Here is a 15627-nt window from a genome sequence, read left to right as displayed (position 1 = left end):
GCCAGAAATCTCTGCTGTCGATAATGCCAGCAGCCTTGAGCCTGCTAAAACTTGTCACTACTTCATGGTGTCTCTGCACTTAGGACTGCCTCAGGTCCTCCTTATATGAAGGCCTTTCTTTTAAAAATAAATTGTATAAAGCAATGTTTATCAACCTGTGAGGCACAACCTCTCACACAGATTGCATATCAGATACCTTGATAACAGATACCTTGCATATTATGACTTATAAGAACAGCAATATTTATTATGAAGTAGCAATGAAACAATTTTATGGTTGGGGTCACCACAGCATGAAGAGCTGTATTAAAGAGTTGCAGCACTAGGAGTGTTGAGACCCACTGCCATAGAAGCTGACACATGGGAGCAGACTCCTCAGATGAGGAGAGGCACATGGCAAGGGATACTGTGTCCCACCCTAGCACCCAGAGGCACAATCTATCCCAGGAGTCTGTGTGCTCATCTTGTCTTCAGTTCTCCCAGGTTCAAGAAGAGCATTGATCATCTCAGGAGAGTCAGCTTGCACAGCCCACATCAGGCCCAATGCTTCCCTTCACAGAGAAGGATGTGGGTGTAAGTGACAGCCAGTGAGACTGAGGGACCTGATGATCATTTGCTCTGAACTGTGATTTCTTCACCTGTAAAAAGGAGGTGTTTCTGCTGAATTGGGTTGTTGTGGAGATGGACAGAGCATACACACTGATCAGGGCTTCCCTGGCATGGTTAATTGGAAATTTTCTCTGGTGATGCATTTAAAAGTAGAATCTCCAGCCACGTGGGGTTAGATGCTGGGCACCTTAAAGATGGTATAAACGTACTGTGACTGTAATGCTACCTCAAATTTACACCCTATGCTCTTGTTTAAATTTAAAAAGACGAATCAAGTATAAACTGCCAATGTGAAATAATCATGTTCAGAATTGAGCTAATTCCTGTGAAGTCATTTAGTTTTTCTTTTTCTGCATCTATACTGAAGACATCTAGAGTAGCACTATTGAGATCATAAAGCCTTCTATTAAGGTGTTACCCATCCATTCCTCTCTCCTTGAGGACCTCTCAGGTGACTAAAGGAAACCTGATTTCTTGTCAGATTGTTCCCAGCTGGTGTGATCTCTCTGTCCATGGACCTTGACAAACGCTGCAGAGCCAATGTGCTGTTTCACAACACAAAATTACAGACATTAATTTTACCAATGAAGTTCCTGGAGTCAGATGCTGACGTCAAGTAAAGCTCCCAACTGTCCTTCCTAATTCACTGTCCTCCCAGACGAAGGGCATGCTTGGTCCCTCTGAACACTTTCCTAAAAATCCTTCAACTCAAAGAATTTCCATTGACTTAGCTACCTTCATTTCCTTTCAAGTCCTGCCTTGATCTGCTCTGGACCTAAGTGCACTTTTTAACTTTGCAATAAAGGTGTGTGGTAGGTGAGCCATACAGTAATAAAGTCCATGTTTACAGGAAACTAATCGCTCTTGCATAAATGTCTGTGCCCTGGCGATGCCATAACACAAAATAGTTTTTCATTAAATAATACATTCTTGGAGATCACAGTGTGATCAGATATTTTGTAACCTAACTTTCAAATGTTCTCTTTATTATATAAATCAAGTTCCCTCGTGTATTCTGGTCTTTCTCTGTTATGTCTGATTGCATCATCGTAGGAATCCCAGGGAACACAAATCATAGGCTTTTGAAACTGTTGTATATGGCCAACCAGGAAGGAAACCTATCCAGGAGACTACTGATACTTGACACATAAATTCACCTCCCTATTTTCATATAGTTTATGTTAAGAGGTCATCATTCCTGATCATGTCTCATTATCCAGCGGGATAATAAATGGAAGAATAGGGATCAAGGAGGTCACCACACAAAGCAAAAGAATCCATCTCAGATGAAAATGTATGGTGTATTGAATCCAAAATATCCATGAATTTCAGGACACAATTTAAGGCCAAACCTAAGGATAATAGATATAGAAGCGAATTGCAATGGCCAAAAAAATACAAAAAGCCTACAGAATGCCAAATTAATTGTACCAGAAAAATTCCTCCCTTCACATAAAAATTAAAACACTAAATTCACAGATCCAAGAAAGAACATTAAAGGGGGTAGTACAAATATCCAGTACCAAATGAATTCAGACCTATTTGAATTACACCAGAGTTCTCAATAGAGACTCTAATAGCCAGAAAATCTTGGGCAGATGTAATGCAGACCCAAGCTCCTATACACTGTGTAATTCACAATCACCATAAATGAAGAAACCAAGATATTACATGACAAAACCAAATTTAAACAATATTTTTCTCTAAGAAAGCACAACATAGGATAATAGGAGGTAAACTACAAGACAACGAACTAAATTTTACCCAAGAAATCCAAGAAATTAATCATCTCACAATAATTTCAAGAAAGAGAAGAACACAAACATAATTTCCTCTATAACCAGAAAAAGAAAAGAATGCAGCAATCATTGGTCTTTAATATCTAACCAGACCCTCTGTGACCAAACCCACAGCTCCTAGGGATTTAACTGCCAGCCAACTTGTATACAACTTGTATACATATGGGTCTATGGTCCTAGGTACTGTGTATGAGAGAATTGATTTACTTTGTATCAATGTGGTTGTAGGACCTTGACTCTGCTAGGCCTGTTGCCCCACCAAATGGAGATCCTAGAGGTGTGAAGTGGGAATGGATATGTGTGAGTTGGGGAGCACTGTTATATAGGGAAAGCTGAGCAGAAATGTGATGATAGGCTTCATTAGGGGATTTTGGAGAGAGGAAAAACATTGGAAATGTAAATAAATAAAATAAACAATTAATAAGAGATAGCCAAAAATCAAATAAAAAGTAAAAAGGTAAAAAAAAAATTAAACCAACCCCCCCAAAAAAAAGAAAGAAAAAAGAAAACCCTGTAGGGGACTGACTTAATTCTGCTTGTATTTTAAAGCTAATTGGTAGAATGTAAGACTGGTTAAAACTCCCAAAAAAGTGACTCTGCTCCCAGTTAATTGTGATTATAAAGAAGCACAGCAGAGAGATGGTGGCAGTGAGTTTTTGAGGGCTTTGCTAGAGAGGATCACCAGGAGGGAAGAAGGAAGAAGAAGCTGCCAAAGAAGAAAGGAAGAATGGATGTGATGGAGAGGAGAGAGGAAGGAGGTCAGCAGCCATGGGTTTAGACAGAGGAAAGCCTGGTCCTGAGGGCTGTCCAAGTGGAACAAAGAGCAGCCAAGATGCCACATTGTAAGAAAGAGTTCAGAGTCATTGTTTGGAAATTAGACCTAATTCCATGCAGGAAAGGCAGCTGCACAGCTACTGTGCTTATTATGTGATATTATAAATAAATTAAAAACTATGTATAACCAATAGCCAGCTCTATAGAGGATCCTAATAGGAATACTTTATTTGCAGGGAAGGATAAAATACCAGAGGACACAGGAAAAAAAATTACACCACTAGGACAGTCAATCAAAAGTAGCCTACAAAAGTCTTAAAAATTAACAAAATGACAATAGTTAACACAGAAGTTTAAATAATATTTACATATCAATAACCTCAATTCCCTAGTAAACAATCATATATTTTGCCTGAAACAGGATTGCCATCATGAGAGATATAGAGGGTATACTAGGGAAACAGAACAAAGAACCATGTCCCTTTAGCAATCCTATGCAGTTTCTCTATCTAGTTGACAGAATAGATTTCAAACTCATCCTGTCCAGAAGATATAAGGATATTCACTTCATACTTTGCAATTACTAAAACATACTACAATTCTACATATATACATATTAACAAAGGCTTCCCAAATTTAAAAATATATGTTATCAGATAGCTACAGATAGTTATAATAGTGAAAATACAGATTAGTTATAATAGTGGTTGTGATTTGTTTATTACTTCTCCATTCTGACAACTTAAGAGATCATATGCAAATAAACAAAATAGGAGAAGCAGAATTAAGTGACATGATCAGGCAAATGGAACTAACAAACTACAGTGAACTATTCTTATATTTTCTATCAGCCTGTCGACATTACTCCAAAATTGACCACAGATTAGGAAAAAAATAAGCCTCAGAAAATATAAGAAAGTTGAAGGAATGTTGTGCACTCTATCTGAGCCCAAAGGAATCAAACTGGTATCACACAATTAAAAGTACAGAAAATACACACACTCATGGAAGGTAAGTAACATATACAATACACTACTGAAGGATCAGGTGAGAAAAAATAAGGAAATATTAAAATTCCTAGAAATGAGTGACATTGAAAATACAACCACCATCCACAGATCTATATGATACAATAAAAGTTTATGAATTATGTTACAATCACCAAAGCCAGAGGAGTGAACCCATATAATCTCTTCGTCTTCTGTCAGAGGTAGAGAATGTGGAGTGTGTGCTATTGGGATTATGCCTTGAATTGGCTTGCCACCTTCCCAATTTCCCTTTGCAATGATAACATATGTGATTTGGCATTACACATTGGATGTATATAATTGGCCATTTGATTTCATAGAGGGAATAATTAAGGGACTGCCTGCAGTTTTATGAAGCTCTTTGGACAAACTGTGTAGACTGTGAAAGACTATAGGGCTTTTGGAAAGCGAGCTAAGTGCATTTTTCATTACGATATGTTTAAGATCCTATGGACAATCGGGAGTAGAATGTGGTCTTTTGAAGGATAGTGGCTCCCATAAACTCACATGTATGAATGTTTGTTGCTGATTAGAGGAAATGTGCGGGAAGAAGTAGAAGATATGTTTTTTTTTTTTTGTAGGATTGTTATGGGATTGGGTTTTGAGGTTCCCAAATTCCATACCATTTATATTTAACTGTCACTTTCTCTGTGTCCAACTTGCAGATAAGATGTAAGATCTCAGCTAGTTCTCTAGAAACATGGTGGCCTACCTGCTGCCATGTACCCCCACATACTGATCACAGAGTCATGATCCTTGAAACAATAAGCCCCAATAAACTCTTCCTTCGAAAAGTTCCCTTGCTCATGGTGTCTCTGCGAAGCCTAGAAAACAAAGATTGGAAGGAACACTTAAGTGAAAAATTTCTCAATAAAATCCTGGCAAATAAATTTCAGACATATCAGGTAGCATGATCAAGTTGGCTTGCCTCCAGAGAGCAAGAATGTTTCAACAAATACAAATGAATAAACAATACTCAACATGAAATCAAGAAAAGGAAACACATGATCATTGCACTAGAGGCAGACAATTTCTTTGGCAAATTCTCACAGTGATACACGAAATAGACCTGGAGAATCGGGGATATGGAAAAGATATACGTTAACATTATAAAGACAATATACACGGCCAACAGCATCCTAACTGGAGAAAATCTTAATGCATTTCCACTAAAATAAGGAATATGTCACAGATGTTCAATTTTTTCATCTAATCCAAGTAGTATGTGAAGTCTTCTCCAAACAATATGAAAACAGAAATATGTAAAGGCATGTCCATGTGAAGGAAAGCAGTCAGAGTATTCTCATTTGCAGGTGATATGATCCATATGTAAAGAACACTACGGTTCCACTAGAAAATTCTTATAGCTCATGGACCCACTCACTGAAATCACATTAAAATCAATAAAATTCCTGTATACCAACAATAAATATCAACAAACATACCAAGAAAACAAACACATTCAGAATAGCCATAAAAATCTTGTAATAAATCCAAGAAAGTGAAGACATGTTACAATGAAAACATTAAAAATAAAACAAAAAATTGAACAAACCAGAAAATGAAAACACTTCTCATTTTCATGCATCAGTAGGATTAATATTGTTATATCAAATCCTACCAGAATCATCTACATGCTTAAATCCATCCCGTCCTAATTCTGATGTAGGGCTTCAGGGAATGAAAAAAAGATCTCAACCAATGAAAGCACAAATGAGCAGGGCAGTCAGATACTACTACATAGTATACAGTACATCACTGCAGAACGCATCACCTTTAATAATTTCAAGTTCATTTTGGGGAATAGTACAAAAGAAACCAAGCCTGTTGATATCATGAGAACAGACACAAAGTCTATAGGAATTATATAAAAGACCCAGATATTGGTGTATGTACTTATCAGCCTCTGGGTTTTGAAAAAGAGGCCAAACTAAGAAACAAAACAAAACAAAAAACCCACCACCACCACCACCACCTCCACACACAAGGTGCAATTTTCAACCCGTTGGTTCCAACTACTTCCTGGGGCAATCACATAGAGACATACTTTATACAGGATATTTACATCACCATTCAAAAGAGTAGTAACCTAACTTTATGACTTAGCAACGATATAATTTTGTAGTTGGGGGTTGGTTACCATAAGGTGAAAAACTGTATTCCTTGAGATGCTTTTGGTCATGGTATTTTTTTGCAGTAACAGAAATGTGACTGATATGTAAACTATGTAAACTGGTACCAGCACTAGTGGACTTGTTTTGTGAGGAATCTCTCTCTCTCTTTTTTTTTTTTTTTTTTTTTGGTGGACCGTGTAAGACTTTGGATAGGGAAAATGTTGAAATATTTAAGCAGATCATAACACTCCCTATTAGTTTGCCACATGGGTGACATAAGTATTGTGAGTAGTGTGCAAAATAGAGCCTCTCTGATGAGACTTGAAAGGATGGAGGAATTCTATTGGTGACTGGCTTAGAGGCAATTAGCAATATTTTGGCAAATAATCTATATCCTTTCGGCCTGTATACTAACAAGATACCTGAATCTAAATAAAAAAGTAACGGACCAATAGTTTTGAGCAAATTCAAAGGTAGATAATGTGTGACCTTCCTCAAAAGGTGTGAATGTGTGTTCATATTTTCAATTGTTAATGTAGCCAGGACTTCAGTTAATCCCTCCACATTCAGTACCTGGAAGCATTTGAAAGTCCAAGATCTCACAGGATTTGGAAAATATCCCAATTATTGTAAGGTCCCCAAACTTGTTGTCACCCCACAAACATATGGATACAACTTTAATGAACATGACACCCAAACTCTCAAAGGAAGGATGGGTGGCTGCTTATTTGTCAGCAGTGGGTTATAGATGTTCATTGTCATTCAGGGGGTTGGTTGCAATTTTTACTGGTCATGGTCAGTGAGGAAACAGTAAAGGAGATTAGAATCAGGGATATCTTTCTTACTTGCTCTTTCTCTCCTCAAACCTTTTTCTCTGCTATCTATGGTTTTGGAAGCAGGAGAAAGGGGCTAACATGACAAAAAGCATAGATTATTCAATCTTTTTTTATACTAAGAAGCAACACCAAGTGCCAAATACTTTAGGATGACATGGAATTTGAATGATGATAGAATTTCATATTATACTTGAATAAATGATTAAACTCTTGTTTAAGATATAAGTATATGCATCTTATTCACAATACGGTGTAAAATTCTAATTGTATATAATTACTACTGTACACTGCCATGGATAATTAAGGAATGCAAATAGTACTATCCAACTATAAATAATAAGTGTTCTAGCGATGTTAGGTACTTGTTTAGTTAGGTACAGAAATAAGCTTTATTTAGCTTCTTGTATATGTATTCAAATTGAACAGTAAATCCTTTGAAAAAATTCCACATTTGTGCACTGAGATAGACTTTACATAAAAAGATGGTTCTCTAATTCTTTAGAGATCTGAAGAATCTGCCATTTCACATGTCCTAGTAGTCAAAGGCTTTTCACAGTGGGAGAGACCTCAAGTCCGGGCAGTGTCCTCATGCTATTCTGAAGAAAATGATGGGCACTAATGAACCCTAACTGGCGTGTCCTTCAAATGTGGCAAAGTGGCCATGGGGTGAAATACTACCCACTTACCTCCACTGCTGCCAGAAAGCTGTCCAGACTGTGGAGAAGGGGATCATGGGGAAGTCTATTGTCCCAGGCTTTGGAGAGAAAGTGAGGATAGTCCTTCAAATGACCTACTTCAAAGGATTGTTGTCAGAGCCCCTGGCCCATTCAATTGACACTGGATGCCACAATGACACAAGAATATTTGCTGACTGTCTGTCATGGTAGCCAACAATTTCTGTCATTTCTTTAGAATTGGAAGCTATTTGCTCTGAATTTCCTGTTTCTTCAGGCAACATTTCTCCTTCTCAGGTCTCAAATGGAGTTGAAGACTAGATAGTTTACTGTTAAATTTTCTTGTCATGAGACACAGAAAAGAAAACGAGGTCACCATCACACAGGAATGTGACAACTAGGTACCTGACAGAACCAGGGGGGACATGGGAGGTCCAGAATGAGGGGCTCGACAGGCAACCCACTGCAGCATCAAAATGCCCGCCACAACCGCTCTGGCACCATAAATCCTGAGCCCCTACGGGTTTGACAACAGAGTGTGCATGGCCTGACTGGTGCCCCGGACTTTTCAAAGCTTGTATCACCCCTGAGCACTTAGAAGAGCTTGAGCAGAGAGGGAGATGCCCAGAAGCTGCCGCTGTAGTAGGAGGCAGTTTCAGCTGTTGGAGGTGGAGATAGAGGCAGAGGTGGGATGGGAGGAGTTTCCCTGGAAGGACCAGAACAGACAGTGTTCTTACCATGCCAGAACCCCACCCAAATACACCCCACCTCCACAAATACCCAGTCCACTGCCAAACCTCTCCATGCTAAGCTTTCACTTCTTTATCCCCAATGTGCACATTTTAATTTTTTTATACTTCTCATTTGTTCTTTGTGAATTTCGCATCATGCAGTTCAACTCCGTTGATATCCACCACCCCCTCATATCTGAAGTCCACCCTTGCATCCTTCTCCATATCAAAGAAAAAATAATCTACTTGTGGTAGATGAAAAAAGAAAAGGATAAAAAATGTCAATATGTCCGCAAAAGAGGTATAAAATTAAAAAGATGAAGGACATAGACCCTTAAATTGTTTACAATGAAAAAAAGTACTTTTTGATTCAGGGAAGTTATTATGGTTAATAAATGAAAGTTATGATTGACAAAGGATAAAAATGTTTAAGAACTGAGAGAAAGTGATTCAGGTATAAAATTTTACACTAATATAATTGAGTTAATGAAGTACCTTCTCCAATTTTGCGAAATAGAAATGGACTGAATATTGTGCCTGTCATTCTTATGTGATGCATCTCAAAATTTATCTTACTTTATCTAGCTTATCAATGTAAAGATAAAGGTATTTCCTGTTGTAAAAGAGGAAATGCTGAGGTGACGTCTCTTTGTACCATCGTGTGTTAACTTCAATTGTTAGTTCTTTACTGGCAGAGAGCTAAGTGATAGCAGGATTTCTTTCTAATCATTTTATGATCCATCATCAGGTTTGCTACTTTGTAGATGTTTGTCCTTCTCACCAGCTCAACACAAGCTGAGAGTTCTATCAGGTCTTGTCTCACTGCCAATTGTACGTAATGAAGATCTTATGGCCAAGAGCTACCTCAGAAAGTATGTGAGCAGAACTCCAGGCAAACAGAGGAACATAGCGTGAGGCAAGCTGAAGCTGGAGATTCAGAATAGACATGGTAGGGAAGCGATATGGACCAAAACAGTACGTACTTGTAAAGAGATAATCACCAGTTTGGTCTTAAAACTAGAAGAATGGGGTTAAATTTACAGAAGGTGAGGGCATGCCAAGTGAAAGTCCTAAGATAAAAACTGTCAGAATCTCATGGTAGAGCTTACAGAGGCCTGTGAGCAATGGTTCTTTGGTGAAATTGGTGCAAGGAGGAGAATCCAACAAGCAGCATGAGGGTGCCTTTATTGGTGGCTCCAACATTTCAGTTTTCCTTTGTCAATTGGACTCCACACTGTTCCTAGCACAATAATGATTTCAACTCTTTCTCCTAATGGATTTTATGGCAACTGTGGAATGCTAAGTACAAGGCTTCATGAGAGTTCCCATAACAAACACCCATGTCGCAACCTACCCTGCAGGCTATTTCTTGATGTGATCTCAAGCACATGTATATAACGAGACAAGAGAATCTTTTGACTGCATATTCAAACTGGTGTTATTTTTCAGGAATTTTTAATGGCTAATATTGCTGAATGAGGATAATTTGAGTTGAGACATTTTTGGGCAGGAATAGCAGGGAAATATTCATTAAAATGCATAGGAATTACTAAGCTTTTCATAATCAAGCCTTGAGGAATATTTGGCCTTGGAATCAGGAGTTGCTCAGTGTCTATGCCCTAGGAAAGTCTCCTGGAAAGGGCACCTCAGCTTATGCACTATACAGGGAGGTTATTAGCAGGGAGGCAAATTCTGTTCACTATGATATCAGATGTCCCTTCTTGGAAATTCTATGGTTTCCTAGAGAGTTCTTGGCATCCTCTGTGATGTCACCAGGGTTGTAGTAACAACCAATGCCCTACTTTTTCTCAGTCCCTGCCTGGCAGATACATAGGAAGACATGTTTTCCCATCTTCCCAAGAATTTTGGGAGAGTGAATGGCGATTTTCCACAGAGTAGTGTGAGGCAATCTGGCCTTTCATCAAAAAAAAAAAAATGGACAAAAGAAACAAGTCTGGGGAATGTGGAGTTAAGTTCTGTGAATTGTATTCTGAGCTTTCTGTCAGATGGAGTATAGGCTTAGGGTGTCCCTTCTGGCAATGGGCCACAACAACTGGAGATTCTGCAACAGAATTGAATTTCCATGAAGATCACAATTCCTGAGAGTCAAAGATTTCAGAACATTAGTTTTCCCATCCCCAAAGGGAGGATATGGTAAGACTAATGCTATTATTCTGTGAACTTCTGGCCTTTACTTTTAAAGAGCATATGTTACATATGTTATGTTACATTGATATAATAACACCATCAGGAGACATTCAGGCTCCAACATTTCTGAATTTAGACATGGCATCAATCTACCTCGCTCTCATTGCTTCTTTAAATACAGTAGATATGTGACTTTAGCTTGCCCTGTAATTTTGTAGAACATTAATAGTGTTCCAGCCTTAGGATTTCATTCAGTGTTACAGTACTTGCAAACCTGCTGAAAACCCTACTTTCCACCCTAGTCCGGTGTGCTATGGAGAAAGAAAATATCGAACCCCAATTGCACTTGAAGTTTACCCACCAACAAAAGGAGAGCCTGCAAAGGACCTTTTAAGTAACTATAAGCCACAGTCTCTACACAGCTTCCTCGATTTATTCAATTATTAGTATATTTTAATTAATGCTCACCTTATTTTTGGTGTACAAAGAACATGCACCATGTCAGTAAATTAAATGTGTGTGTGTGTGTGTGTTTGTGTGTATGTTCCTGTCTATGTTTGAGCCTATTCTTCCATGAACTCACTATAAAATTTTATAAAATGTCTTAGAAGACTGTAGTGAAAACTGTCCAGGTTCATGCAAACATGCGTTACTACTGTCCCATGGTACCTTGCTGATAGCACTGATACTGTGGCCTACTTTAATACAGCCTAACTCTGGGCTCTGCATGGTGCTCATTGACATTTTGACATCGGAACCACGACAGAAATCAGCAAAAGGTTCATTTATTACATGCTGTTGTTACTAAGGTGAGGCAAAGCCTTTTCCCATAAGAGACTGGTAGGATGTGATGGCAGTACATAAACTCGCTTTTCCCTGTCCTGTGTATCTTTGCCTGCAGAGGTCTCTCCTGCAGGAAATACTTTCACATGCTTCTTTAAAAGCACCTGTTCCTCACATCTAGATCAGCTGTGAAAGGAGGCTTCTCCAAGTCAGTCTGAGTGTTCCCACTCCCACCTCAGAGCTGCAACACCATAGGATCCTCCAGCCACACTTAAGGGTAGGTCCCATTGAGGAGTTAGACGAAAGTGCCCCTTCTCAGAAGTGACTTAGAACAGAAGGTTGAGAAGTGAGAGTCAACACCCAAGTGCTTCTTCCTGGAGAAAGCAACCAGATCTCCCTGTTAAACAGTGTAGTCTATCACAGGACCCAGTTCTTTGCCTGCAGAAGATTTTTCTGGAGATTAGTTGCCCAGGCAGAATGGGGTTACATTCTTGATCCATGCTCACTCCCACAACAAAAGCTCCTCCCCTAGAAGTCCTTGAGTTGACCCAAGTCCTTTTAGAACCAACAGACAAGAGAACAGAGTGCATCCAAGGGATGAGAAGAGGCCAGAATGATTATAACCTGGAGAGATCCCCCAAATCGGCCACCTAACAACTCTAGTGTTTGTGCATATTGTGCATTTCAGAATCCTAAGGTCAGATTTTTCTGATAACACCTGCTAGGTGAAGCTGAAGTCTACTGTAGGTGGGATTATCCCAGGCAGGGAGGGGATCTGGGTCTTCAGGCCTGGCCAGCTTCTTCATTCTCCTGAAAGTAATTGTTGGTCAGCTCTAAATCTGAAGTGGGAGTTGGTTTTTCTCAACTCAAACAGATATTTCAATTCTCATACACTATGTGAGAGACACACAGTTACCCACGGGGGATTTGAACTTATTTCTATACAAGTGTCTGTGGGCCAAAAGAGGGAACCCATTCCTGCCTTTAGCATTCTGTCTTTTTCAGAGACTACAGGGACTAGCTTCCTGGACAGACATGTCCAAGCAGACAGACATTGTAAGGGGGAAAATTGAGGTAAGAAATATCATCGGGCCAGTGATTTCAGATTGTACCTTTAGCCAGAAAATCTCTGTTGGCATTAAGGCAAGCAGCCTTAGGCCTGCTAAAACTTGTCACTACTTCACGGTGTCTCTGCCTTTATGTCTGCTGCGGGTCCTCCTTATATGAAGGCCTTTCTTTTAAAAAAATTATATAAAGCAATGTTTCTCAGACTGTGAGGCACAACTTCACACACAGATTGCATATCAGATACCTTGCATATTATGACTTATAAGTACTGCAAACTTCATTAGGAAGTAGCAATGAAACAATTTTATACTTGGGGTCACCACAGCATGAAGAGCTGTATTACAGAGTTGCAGCACTAGGAGTGTTGAGACCCACTGCCATAGAAGCTGACACATGGGAACAGATTCCTCAGATGAGGAGAGGCACATGGCAAGGGATACTCTGTCCCACCCTAGGACCCATAGGCAGGATCTATCCCAGGAGTCGGTGTGCTAATCTTGTCTTCAGTTCTCCCAGGTTCAAGAAGAGCATTGATCATCTCAGGAGAGTCAGCTTGCACAGCCCACATCAGGCCCAATGCTTCCCTTCACAGAGAAGGATGTGGGTGTAAGTGACAGCCAGTGAGACTGAGGGATCTAATGATAATTGGTTCTGAGCTGTGATTTCTTCACCTGTAAACTGGAGGTGTTTCTGCTGAATTGGGTTGTCGTGGCGATGGACAAAGCATACAAACTGATCAGGGCCTCCCTAGCATGGTTGATTGTAGATTTTCTCTGGTCATCCTGTTAAAAGTAGAATCTCTAGCCACGGAGTGTTAGATGCTGGGCACCTTAAAGGTGGTTTAAACACACTGTGATTCTAATGCTACCTCGAATTTACACCCTAGGCTCTTGTTTTAAATTTAAAAAGACGAATCAAGTATAAACTGCCAATGTGAAATAATCATGGTCAGAATTGATCTAATTCCTGTGAAGTTATTTAGTTTTTCTTTTTCTGCATCTATATTGAAGGCATCTAGAGTAGCACTATATGAGATCCTAAAGCCCTCTATTATGGTGCTACCCATCCATTCCTCTCTCCTTGAGGACTTCACAGGTAACTGAATAAAACCTGATTTCTTTTCAGATAGTTCCCAGCTGGTATGATCTTTCTGTCCATGGGCCTTGCCAAAAGCTGCAGAGCCAATGTGTTGTTTTACAACACAAAATTCCAGACATTAATTTTACCAATGACGTTTCCAGACTCAGATGCTGACGTCAAGTAAAGCTCCCAACTGTCCTTCCTAAATCACTGACCTCCCAGACAAAGGGCATTCTCGTTCCCTCTGAAAACTTTCTTAATAATCCTTCAAGTCAAAGATTTTCAATTGCCTTAGTTAACTTCATTTCCTTTCAAGTCAGCCTCAATCTGCTCTGGACCTAAGTGCACTTTTTACCTTTGCAGAAAGGTGTGTGGTAAATGAACCATATAGTAATAAAGTCCATGTTTACAGGAAACAAACAGATCTTGCGTAAATGTCCTTGCCCTTGCAATGCTATACCAAACCATAGTTTTTCGTTAAATAATACATTCTTGGAGATCACAGTGTGATCAGATATTCTGTATCCTAACTTAATAAGTTAGAACATTAATAATGTTCTCTCTATTATGCAAATCACATTCTCTCATGTGTATTCTGGTCTTTTTCTGTCATGTCTGATTGCATCGTCATGGGAATCCCAAGGAACATCAATCCTGTGCTTTTGAAACAGTTGCATATGTCCAACCAGGATCCAAAACCACCCAGGAGACTACTGATACTTGACACACATAAATTAACCTCACTATTTTCATATAGTTTATGGCAAGAGGTCACCATTCCTGACCATGTCTCATTATCCAACAAGATAATGAATGGAAGCGTAGGGGTCAAGCAGGTCACCCCACAAAGCACAAAAAATCCATCTCAGATAAACATGTACGGTTTATTGAATCCAAAATATCCATGTATTTCAGGACTCAATGTAAGTCCAAACCTAAGGATAATAGATATTGAAGAGAATTAAGAGTTCCAGTTCATAGGTTCAGTAAATATCTTCAAATCATCGCAGAATACTTCCGTAAGCTGATGAAAGAAAAGGCCAAAACATACAACAAGCCTACAGAACGCCAAATTAATTATACCAGAAATATTCCTCCCTTCACATAAAAATTAAACACTAAATGCACAGATACAAGAAAGTACATTATAAGGGATAAGGTACAAATATCCAGTACCAAATTAATTCAGACCAATTTGAATTACACCAGACTTCTCAAGAGAGACTCAAAAAGCTAGAAAATCTTGCGTGATGTAATGCAGACCCAAGCTCCTATACACTGAGTAATTCCCAATCACCATAAATGGAGAAACCAAGATATTACATGACAAAATCAAATTTAAACTATATTTTTCTCTATAAAGCACACCGGAGGATAATAGGAAGAAAACTCCAAGACAATGAACAAATATTATCCAAGAAAATCCAAGAAATTAATCATCTCACAATAATTACAAAAAAGAGAAGTATACAAACATAATTTTACCTATAACCAAAAAAAGAAGAGAAAGTAGCAATCATTGGTTTTAAATATCTAACCAGACCCTCTCTCACCAATCTTCCTTGGTCCTAGCGAGTAAATAACTAGGCAATGTGTATACAACTATGGGTCTATTGTCCTAGGTGCTGGGTAGAAGAGGATTGACTTATCTGGTATCATTGTGGTGGCAGCACCTTGACACTGGTAGGAATGTGGCCCCACCAAATGGAGATCCTAGATGTGTGAGGTGGGAATGGATATGTGTAGTTTGGGGAAGGCTGTTATATAGAAAATGCTGAGAAGAAATATGATGATGAAGCTTGATGAGGGGAGTCTGGAAAGCGGGATAACATGTGAAATGTAAATTAATAAAATAACCAATTAATAAAAGATAGCCAAAATTAAAATAAAAAGTAGAAAGTTAAAAGAAAAATTAAACCAAAACAAAACGAAAGAAAACCCTGTGGTGTATTGATAAAATTCAGCTTGTATTTTAATGCTAAT

The sequence above is a fragment of the Rattus norvegicus genome, chromosome 8 (genome assembly GCF_021556685.1).
Source record: "Rattus norvegicus strain SHRSP/BbbUtx chromosome 8, alternate assembly SHRSP_T2T, whole genome shotgun sequence".
Taxonomy (NCBI): domain Eukaryota; kingdom Metazoa; phylum Chordata; class Mammalia; order Rodentia; family Muridae; genus Rattus; species Rattus norvegicus.
The sequence above is the reverse complement of the archived record's forward strand: the minus strand, read 5'-3'. Positions refer to the sequence as shown.